Raw genomic sequence first — 11,153 nt, 5'->3', positions numbered from 1 at the left:
CGATCTTAAGATTTTTTAACTCAATGACTGAAAAAATGCTAAGATTTTATTCTTCCCTGACTCTAGAACCTGAGAAACTTAGAACTGTAAGATTTGTGAAACGGTCATTTGTGTGGATTTCTTTTAAAGATGTGTTGAGCACATGCTTTGTAATAGCTACCTTTTAGGCACTTTACATATATTATCTTATTTAATAGTATACCTAACATAGAAGTACCTAGTTATGTACTATTATTATCCCTACTTTTCAGATGAAGAAACGGAGGCACAGAGAGGTTAAGTGACTTACCTAAGATCACACAAGTAGTATACAGTGGTTGTATATTGAAAATCTAGAGTCCATATGCTTAACCACTGTCCTAGGCTGCCTCCCTGTGTTAGAGTTATGGGTCTTTCTGAATTCCTGCTCTGCTCAATTCCATCAGCCCATCTGAGGCCCAGCCCGTGGGCTGGGGGAGCTGTGCCTCTCTCTTCCCCCTCCCACCTTTCCAGGGAGTGTTCCCTCCACCATCTCAGGTCCTGAATTCCCCAGGCAAAGCCAGCCACGTTCTTCAGGCTGGAATCCAAGTTTATTTAAGGAGAGGAAAATGTTATTATGGAAATTACAACAGCATTAAGAAACAGAGCGTCGCTGTATCAATCCAGGACCACAAGAATGCTCATCAACTTAATAGCTTCCTGTTGGAACCTTTCAAGCTATGCCTGAAGCTGGCAGGCATCAGGGCATGGGAGTGAGGCCAAGTAGCTAGGTGACACTGCCCTCCCACCCCCTGCCCTCAGGTTGAGCGATGGCGCCCATGAAGGGGACCACAAGGAACCCCTCCCTGCCATTTCATGTCCTACAACCCTGAACACGACAGCAGCTCAGGTTTTCCATTTTCAGGAGTGGAGCCTTGGTGGTGCTGCTGCTGGTGGTGGTGGTGGTGGTGCTGGTGCTGGTGGTGGTGGTGGTGGTGCTGGTGGTGGTGGTGGTGGCGGCGGCGGCGACGATGGTGGTGGTGTGCGTATGTGCACAAGTCTCTGGTGGTGCGCAGGGAGCACGGGGCTCCTCCTCCCGCCCACCCCATTCCACACCCTCAGCCTAACTCAAGTACAAACACGGTTGCCGGGTCCTCAGACCTTTTCCCTAGACCCAATGTGGAGGGTCTGAATCTACAGTAAGTCCTCGATAAGGAGAGGGCTTTAAGAAAGTGACTGTTTTCTTTACCTCCTAAGGCTAAGGAAAGAGAAAGCCAGGCCTTAACTCTTTTTATCTCTCGCTCTTTTTTTTTTTTTTTTTTTTAAGGAAGAAGAAAAGAAAACCATTAAAGTGAAATTCCTGGGGCTGGGAGCAGCCAGGAGTCTGGCACGTGTCTCCTCCTGGGTAATTATCTGGCATTTAGCACCCCTCTTCCCAGCACTTGTAATTAGCAGGGAAATTAAGATGCTGTCATCCTACCTCCCGGCCTCTCTCTGCTAGGCCCAGAGGCCTGGGGAGAGGTCCAGAGAGGGGGTTAAGGGATCGGTTCAGCAAGAAGAATTGATAGTAGACATCAAGAAGGGCTTTTAGCCAAGAAGGGACATTTGACAGCACAGCAGTGGAGGGTCCTCTAGGGGTCCTCTAGGACACCTCCAGCCACAGCCATCTCTCCTCTCTCTGAATTCCTGGAGCATGTGCAGGCTGAACCACATGGGATGATATCTTGGGTTTGAAGAAACGGCTGTGTTCCAGTGAGGTCTCACTGCATTCGCCAAAATTGTCACAGAGGCTCTCTTGGGTACCTGCCTCTGCACTGGACCCTGAAGACAGAGATGAGTATGGAATTGCAGGTGCTCCTCAGGGAAAAGATAAAGCATTGGGAGGGTACAAACATAATACAAGGTTGAAAGTGACAAGAGCTGAGGGAGGCAGGACCAGCTACATAATCTGGAGGGGCCTAGTGAAAAATGGAAATTATTGAAATTATGAATAATTTCAAGACAGCAACAGCAGAAGATTAAATCAACTGTGGAACTCGTCAAAATGTGGGGTCTTGTGCGACTGCACAGGCTGCACACCCATGGAACCAGGCCTGGAGGGAGGGAAAGTGGGTCTTGCCAATTAAGGAAGAATTCTTAAAGGAAGCAGCATTTGAATTGGGCTGGTTTAAATAGGTCAGTATTGTTTAACAGGTAAAATTTCCATTGCCTATTTGGCCAGTTTTCTAATCTGCCAGGACCCTACTTTATGCCCCCTCCTCCAGGAAGCCTTCCCTACTAACCTTAGGCTGAGTTAGGACCCTCTAGACTCCTATAGCTCCAGTCCCCCAACCCCCAACCCTGTGCTTCTCTAGAATACCTATTTCACTCCGTTACAGATGACCTGATTATGAAGCTGCCTCTCCCATTAGCCCATGTTCTCCCTAAGGACAAGGTCTATGCCCTATTACCGTTGACATCTTAGTGCCCTGTGCAAGGCCTGGACAAGGCAGGTGCTCAACAGTGGTTGACTGAGTGGAGAATGAACACCCTCAGAGGGAGCAGCTTGGGCAAAGACCTCCTTTGATTGAGCTTAGGGAACATGAGGATGAAAATTTAAATTGGGATTTGATCAGGAAGGCCGTAAATGACAAGCCCAGGCAGGGTGCTCTCTAGGAAGGTTTCAGCTTTTACAGATCATCTGGCTGCTCTGCAGAGGGTGGACTGGGGCGGATGATGGGAATGGTGGGCAAGCAGCAGTCAGCCTGGCAGGGAGAACAGTCAGAAACGGTAACTGTGATCCAGCAAAAGGTTAAGGTGTCCTCAAACAGCCGTCACGGGAATGGAAAGAGAGGAAGAGTTGGATGTGAGCTCGGAAGCCCCCACCACCCTGGTGGCAGCAATGCCTGGTCACCAGCCAGCTATTCCAATTATTCGTAGAAATCAATCTCATTCCTTGGAGGTTCAGATAAAACTCGGGAGCAGTAATGGATGGGGAGCTTAGAGCGAGGAGATAAGAGGAGGCCCAGAGCGCAGGGTGATCAGGTGGGGCTTTGCAGGAGGGGGAGGCGTGGTAGAGGTTATCAAAACATCCCTCAAATAGCAAAGGCTCCGAGCTGGTCTGCCCAGCTGCAACTGCACAAGGACACACAGGCTCATCCCCAGGCCGGGGAAGACCGGACCTAGGGGTCCGTGGGCATTACTCTGAGTAGCTGGGGAACCTGGATTAGTCTTGCTACCCTGAGACTTATATTGGCGGTCTGAGTCTTCTATGGGGTTGGGGGGGCGGGCAACAGTGAGGGTGTGGAGTAGGCAGGGTGCCCTCTGAGACCCCTCTGCATCCTGACTTTCTGGGATCCTGAGTCCGTGAATCACCACAGTGGCATTTTGTATGTAGGATCAGGAAAAAGATGGTCTGTTCTCCAGCACTGGGCAGATAGGATGGGAGACAGAGGGGGTGTTGCCTACACACTCTACACTGGGCCAGAAAGGTGGGGTCACCATCAGCTTCAAACCCCTCCACACATGCTGGAAAGGGACCCACCAAGCATTCCTCTTCCTGAGATGTGAGAGAGAATGTGCGTGTCAGAGAGGTTTGCCCAAGGCCAGAGAAAGAGAGTAGGAGACACTGGGGCCTCCCAGAGCAGGAAGGGACCAGGAGGGGGAGGCTGGGATACCCAAATCAGCAATCAGAAGGTGAATTAGAAATCCACTAATAATAAATAACTGATTCTTACACAGCACCTGCCACTGTCCAGGCACTGTCCTAGCCGCTTTATCTGAATGAACCAGTGTCCTCCTTACTACTCTCATTTTATAGAAGAGGAAATCTGGACACTGGGTTGGGGTAAACTTTCCCAAAGTTACACAGCTGGAGAAAGAGGAGCATTTGAACCCAGGCGATTTGGCTCCATTTTATCAGTATATTGAAATGATTGTCCGTTTGCCGAGGGCTTGCTGTGTACCAATTTCACTTGGCCCCTAGGAGGGCTTATCATCCCCATTGTACAGATGAAGAAGTTGAGGCTCAAAGAAGAGATACGCCCACAATCCATTTCCAGGGAAGAGGCAGAGCTGGGATGTGAACTCATACCTGTCTCAGGTATTGCACACTCATTCTACTGGAGAGGGGCTGTGCTGATTGGACTTGTAGAAAGTAAGCGATGGGGCATCTCCAGGGGAGGGCAGAACTTGAGGGGCCCACCCCTCCCACCCTCCTCAGACAGCTTTTCCTCACAGCCGCCAGTGGAGGCAACCGGAGGTTGGCCCGAGAGGCCCCATCTGCCGACACTCAGGGCTGGGAGGAGATAGTGCCTTTTATCTCTGCTGAGAGTTCAAGAGTTTATTCCCACCCAGGGCAGTGGGGAGCCTGGTGCCCATTCTTGGAGGGTGTCCAGTGACAGGACAGATGGGGGGGGCACTTCCTCCCCTTCCTCTCCATCACACTCCCCTCCACACCCCATCATCACCAGAGGCTAGCAGGAAGCGTCTTGGATGGAGCCCTCTACATGGGTACTGGCTGTCGTGGAAAGTGCTGGCTCAGAGCATAGGGCTGGGCACCCAGCAGTCAGGAAGTGTTGGTGAGAGGGCACATCTCCGGAGTCAGGCATACCTCCCGGGATGCAGGTGCGTCCACCATCTCTGACTGTCATCTCAGTCAGACATGTGCTTTCCCCTGCGAGCTTCAGTTTCCTCGTGAAGAGCTGAATGATCATTCCTATCTTGGAGAGTTGTTTGCAGGGTTAAAACAGGAAAGAACATTTATTTCAGTCACCTGGCTCACAACCCGGCCTGTAGCTGGGGCTCTACATTGACTACTCCTTTCCCACATGTACTGCATGAATTTGACTCCAGTCAATGAAGCAAAGTCCACTCCAGTGATCCAACGACAAAGAAAATGAGCTCACTCCCTCCTTAAAAGCCCTCTGTGCTCCCCAGGCCCTGGAGAGGGAGGGACGCACCCTCAGCCTGGCAGTCAGGGCCTCCAGGAGTCTGGTGGCTACCTGTCTCCAGGCCTCATTTCCTGCCTCCAGCGCCCCAGGTGACTCATTCTCCCTGAACAAAGCAGGCCCTATCTCCATCCTTCAATGCATCCTTCAAGGCCCAGATCATCTACTGCCTCCTCTCTGAAGCCGCCCCCAGACCCCTGAGGGAGAGTGAATCACTCGCTCCACTGTGCTCCCACAGCTCTGAGCTCATTCGGCTTTGTGTTACGGACACAGATTCATGTCTCTGCCTCCCCAGCAGACCGTGAGCTCCTGCAGGGCGACCGTGGGGATCTCCATCTTCTTATAAAATGCCTGGCACAAACTCTGTACTCAGTAGATGTTGTTTAATTGATTAATTAACTAATCAAACAGAATATCCTAGAGTCGGAGCATCTCAGAGCCAGCAGAGCCTTAAAGGTCACCTAGTCCAAATCCTCATTTTCTAGATGAGTGGGGGAGGGTTGGGATGGGTTTGACAAGGACAGGTCCAAAGTCACATGCTGAGATAACAGCCCAGGAGCACTAGAATGCAGTTCTCTGTGGCCGAATGAAGTCAATGAGTATTCGTTCCAATGCACAGTTGGGTAGAGAAGGACCTATCAGTGGCTGGTTAAGGTTCCAATTTGTTTCCCTCGCTCCCTAAGTCCCTCTGTGACACGGTCGCACCCAACCTGTCCTCCCTCACCTCCAGAGAGTCCACACACTCAGGTTACAAGGCAATACTCCAGCACCCGGAATGGGTCCTTCTCTTTTGCTCCTCGGCCTTCCCTGCTGTTCTCCCTGCCTAGGACACCCACCCCTTTGCATAGAACACTCACCACTCATTTGTACGGCAAAATCCTATAATCCTTCAGACGTAAGCTTAGATGTCACTTGCTCTGCAAATGGTCCCTTGTTCCCCTTTGTCCCTTCTTTAGCCTCCTGTGATCCTGTCTGTCAGTGAAGGCTGCAATTGTCTGTTTGTATAGCTGTGAGTCAGACCTGTTCATCTTATACCCCTAGTGCCCAGCTCGAAAAAAATACATATGAATCGTGAAAGAAGAAATGGATGAATGAATGAATGAATGAATGACCACAGGCAGAGACAACAATGATCCCAAATTAACTTCAGGGCATGTGCATAGGGAAAGGCACTAAACTGAGAAGAAATAACAGCCAGTTTGCCCTGAGCCTCCCCTCCTCCCCTCCTCCTCCTCGTCCTCTTCCTCCTCCTGCTTCTGTTTGATCTAATGACCTTTGTTATTTCTGGCAAACGTTTGAACCACTGAGGAAGCATCCAGGAGGAAGCAAACCCTTGGAAAAAATCAGTCAGCCCCACAGCCCGAGTGAGCCTTCGGGGCCCAGGCTTCCTGTGGCTGGCCCGGCGGAGCTTGCTTTGTACGAGGGAAGGAACTGCCTATGCAAATTCTCAGAGGCTGGAGGGAGTGTGACTGTTCAGGGAACAGGGAAGATTTTGAGGAGAGGAAGAGGTGAGCCTAGAAAGTGAGGAGATGTTTATGGTAAAAGACCTGGAACGCCAAGCTAAGAATCTCAAACTTCACCACAAATTCAGTCTCTTTGCCACATGTCATGGCACTGCTCCCCGCAATCCCCACCTCAGAGAGCTTGCAGTCTGGAGAGGAGAAAGCAAGAGACACTCAGAATCCAGTGTGAAAAGGGACGTGATAGCAGGTAACACAAAGGGGCCTCTTACCCAGCCTGCCTGAAAAGGCTTTCCCGGGGGAAGTGGGTACTTAGCTGCAATGTGGACAAATGGGATTTCTTTTTCTTCCTCTTCTCCTTCCTTCCTTCCTTCCTTCCTTCGGGCCTGCCTGCCTTCTTCCTTCCTTCCTTCCTTCCTTCCTTCCTTCCTTCCTTCCTTCCTTCCCCTTCCTTCCTTCCTTCCTTCCTTCTTCCTTTCTCCCTCCTACTCTCTCTCTCTCTCTTCTCTCTCTCTCTCTCTCTCTCTCTCTCTCTCTCTTTCTCTCTCTCTCTCCCCGTCTTATCATTTCTCTTTTTCTTTCTTGTTTTTCCTTTGCTCATTCTTTATTCAATTATTTAAATAAATCATTACTAAAGAACAACTAGATATCAACCATTTTTCTAGGCAGGGCTATATGAGGTGAATCAACAAACTGTGGACCCTGCCTACATGCACAATATAGTCTACTAGGGAGATAGACACAAAAAAGAGAGTGAGAGAGAGATCACACCATATACACATACAAACACAAATAAACCACCAACTTGTTAAGGTCTCCCAACAAATAGAAATATTTAGTGCCATGAGAAAAACAACAGATCTGTGATCTGCAGGATGAATGGGAGTCACTCAGAAGGAGACTTTGAAATGTCGCATCCAGGAAGAAGGAATAGTGCATGTCAAGGCTCAGGAGTGGGAAGGAGCGTCACATGTTCAAGAGAACAACAAACAAAGAGACGGACAGAAGGCCAGGGCAGCTGGCACGCAGTGAGCACAAGGGAGATTCGCACAAGAAGAATCTGGAGAGACAGGGCATTTGGTAAGGGCTCAATCCGAGAAGCAGAACAGCTAAAAGTGATAACAGGGCCTGACCTTCACAGTGGTGGCAGGCTGCTGTCTGATGCTGGGACCTGAAGCCAACAGGGCAGATAGTTGAAGAGGAAAGATGGGAAGATGGAATCCTGAAGGGGTCACTCCTCCAGAACGCCTCCTTGAGTGATGCTGGTGGATAAAGGAGAAATGGGCCCTCCACCCTGGCGCTAAACATTCCCCTGGAGCAGGAGAAGAAGTAAGCCAGGGACAGTATGGCGGGAGAGGGAGGAAGGGCAGGCTGGCCGCTGCCCCATGTCAACACAGGACTGTACCAGTCCCTGGGGCCCGGCACTCCCCTTCTGCATGTTTCATTTCTTCCCCCCAAATCTCCTGCCAACTTTCTCTTGTGCTCCTTACACACCTGGAATATGCAGCAAAGGGAATTCTAGGAAATCTAGTTCCAGCATAACTTGACACACTACAAATCCACCTCAGGTAGGCAAGAGCCAGATCATGCTGGGCCTTGTTAAATTGGATGATATTTTTAAGAGCAATGGAAAGTGCTGCTTGATTTTAAGCAGGGAGGTGTGGGGATGACATGGCCTCTTTTATATTTTAAAAGCTCCCCTTGGCTGGTGTATGGAGAGTGAGTTAGAAGCAAGATGGAGGTAAGGATTCCAGATAGGAGATTCTGAAGGGATCCTGACAAGAGAGTACAGGGGGCTAGATTAGGGGAAGGAGGTGGGTAGGAGAATTGGAAAGAAGCAGGTAAGTTGGAATTGTCTGATGATGGGTTGAGTGTGAGGGCAAGAGAGAAGGCAGGTGATTACCAAGAATGATTACCACACGGCAGGAGAAAGCATTTACTAAACTGGGAAGAACTCAAAGAGGCAGAGATTTGGGAGATGAGAATATGATGGAAGGCCAAGAGTTCAGTTTTGGATGGATTGAGTGTGAGGTGCCAGTGAGGCATCCAGGTTGGGGTTGTCAGGTAGAATTTGGGGTCTTAAGTTCAGGAGAGAGGTCGGACTGTGAGACGTGTTTGAGAATAAATAGCATATAGGTGGTATCTGTGGATATGGATGAAGTCCACGGAGGATGCTAAGAGAGAAGAGAGAGAAACCCTGGAACTACCAAGGAACTTTAAGGCACGATCAGATTTTCATTTTAGAAGGATCTTTCTGGCTGTAGTGTGGACAACCATTTGGAAGGTGATGCTGGAAGCAGAGAGACCAGGTCTGGGTGATTAACTACAACCTTTAGGTAACTGAAACATCAAGTGTTGCTGTGTATTTAGCTCCTGACGACCCAAAAATTTTGATTGCCTATAATGACATGAAGAGTGGTGGGTGGATAATATACCCATTTCCACAGTGACGTGAATGAAGCCCATCCAGTTAAATACTATTTCTTTTATTATTACTATTTTAATGGATGTAATAAATGTAATTGCTTAAAAGATACAGTGGATTTGGAAAACAAATTCATTCAGCATTCAGGATTCATTGAAAACTAAGGTTCTGTTGATTCCACCTCCTCAAAATCTCACAAATCCATCCAATGATCTCTACTCCTATTTCTACTAGCACTGCCCATCCATCCTCATCCCTCATCTGGTTCAATAAGCCCTTCTCCCAGCTTTCTCCAGGCTCTCCCCTCCTCACCCCCAGTCCACCTTCCACACAACCTCACTGCCATTTTCTTTAAATACAAATCTAACCATGTCACTCCAGCTAAAATCCTTCACTGGATCCCACTGGCTCCAGAATAATATTCAGCCTCCTCCACATGGCTCCAGACCCTGCCTGATCCTAGCCTTGCTCTCTCCGGCCTTAGTTCCATTGTATGCCTCATACTCCCCTCCCCAACTTTTCCTACCCCTTTCTCTTCATCAGCCATTCACACACAAGAAACAGCCACTGTAGGTCTCAGAATGAGCCTTGTCCTTTGCCCACTTTTGCAGGCATTGCTCCTTTTGCTTAGAACATGCCCGTTTCCTCCTTACATTCCCTTGGCCTAGAAAATTCCTACTTAGACTTCAGAATCCTTGTCTGGCTGTACCACGTCTGGGTTCCAGCCCTGTCACCCCTAACATGTTCCCATAGCCCTTGTGGTCTCTGCTCAGAGAATGTACCACCCTATACTATAATGTTTATCTCTTTCTCCCTACACAACACAGGTTCCCTTCCTTCCTTCCTTCCTTCCTTCCTTCCTTCCTTCCTTCCTTCCTTCCTTCCTTCCTTCCTTCCTCCTGGTTTTCAAAGTCTTTATTGGTAGATATGTTTTAGGAAAGAAAGATTGATCCTATTGCTTCCAAGTCCGTGGACTGGAGCGCTGTGTCCAGGGACACATAAAGTGGTGCTAAGGGGGACAGCTTCTTTGTGTTCTTGTTTTCGTTGGTCCAGTCAAAAGCACAAGACTTGTAGTCACCAGTTCTTCAGGCTTCAACCACAGGCTGATTTCTTTTTCAGCACCTTTTACTGACTCCCTGCCATGAGTGATGTTCCTGCTACCCTGAATGCAGAAGTCCCCTCGAATGCTGCCTGACTTAGGTTCTGCGGGGTTGGTCTCCCCAAGCCTCACTGGTCCTGTCTTCATCACATTCAGCCCCTCCCAGACCATGGCCACCACTGGCCTTGAGTTCATGTATTTCTCCAGCTGCAGGAAGAATGGGCACTCTTTCAGATCAACATAGTGCTACGTCGCGTGTTCCTCAGAGGCCTGAAGGAATGTCATGGCCATAAGGCAGAATCCCTTCTGCTCAAAATTCTCGACGATCTGTCCACCGGGCCACACTGCATGACCTCTGGCTTGATGGAGAGGAAGGTGCAGTGAAGATTGGCCATAGTCCCAGAAGCTGGAGGAGGTGAGCAGTGCATGTGCTGTGAGGCTGGAGCTAGCTATTTCTTTCTTATTCACTTCTATATCTCAGTGCCCAGCATAAAACCTGGCATGTGGTAGCTGATAAAAAAAAATGTTCACTAAGTTTGGGGGATATTCGGCCCAATCTCAGTGAGAGTCAGAGAGTCCTGCTTTCCCATATCCGCCCATGGAGTCTGCATTGCAAGAGGAACAGACAGGAGTAGGCTCCAGAGCGCAGTCCCATCCCAAGAGCAGAGCGTTCCTCCCTGACCCTGAGCAGCACAGAGATGCAGGGAGATGGTCCTCATTCCCCGCCCCCGACACAGAGCACACACTGCTCTGAGCTGCTGACATTCTCTGTCTCCACAGGCTGCCTGGCTAGGCTCATTGCATGCAGGATGCCGAGGACCTGCTTCACTATCTCCAGACCAGAGGAGGGTCCAGGGCGCCCATTCCCCTGTGCTGCAGCCAGATGAAGCTTCAACTGGGCCTGCAGCCAGAGAGATAAGATCCAGTCGCCCTCAATTTCCTACAAATTTGACACTCAGTTCCTGTTGCAGAAAAAACAAATCATCTTGCACTCTTGAAATACCAGGAAATCACAGTGTAGCTGAGCCACCGGGACCCTAACAGAGCACCCAGTCTGACCTCCCTATCTTCTGCTCCGCACCCCAGTGCAAATGGGAAAACTGAGGCACAGACAGATGGGGACTTGATTAGGCCCACACTGAGAGTTAGTAAGAAAGCGGGGGCTGTAAACCCAGGTCTCCTGCTTCCTGGCTTCATATCCTTTCCAACTCCCGAGTTGAATCAATACCTGAGAATTCACATGTCTACCCCCAAATAACCTTCTGCATCCTCACTCTGCTGGC

General features: G+C 49.5%; 1 pseudogene; it reads right to left on the bottom strand.

The window, feature by feature from the left end:
* Window positions 1-9,703: 9,703 nt before the first annotated feature.
* Window positions 9,704-10,268, bottom strand: LOC109434143 (putative nucleoside diphosphate kinase; annotated as a pseudogene).
* Window positions 10,269-11,153: the final 885 nt, after the last annotated feature.

The sequence above is a fragment of the Rhinolophus sinicus genome, linkage group LG06 (assembly GCF_036562045.2).
Source record: "Rhinolophus sinicus isolate RSC01 linkage group LG06, ASM3656204v1, whole genome shotgun sequence".
Classification (NCBI taxonomy): domain Eukaryota; kingdom Metazoa; phylum Chordata; class Mammalia; order Chiroptera; family Rhinolophidae; genus Rhinolophus; species Rhinolophus sinicus.
The sequence above is the reverse complement of the archived record's forward strand: the minus strand, read 5'-3'. Positions and strand labels throughout refer to the sequence as shown.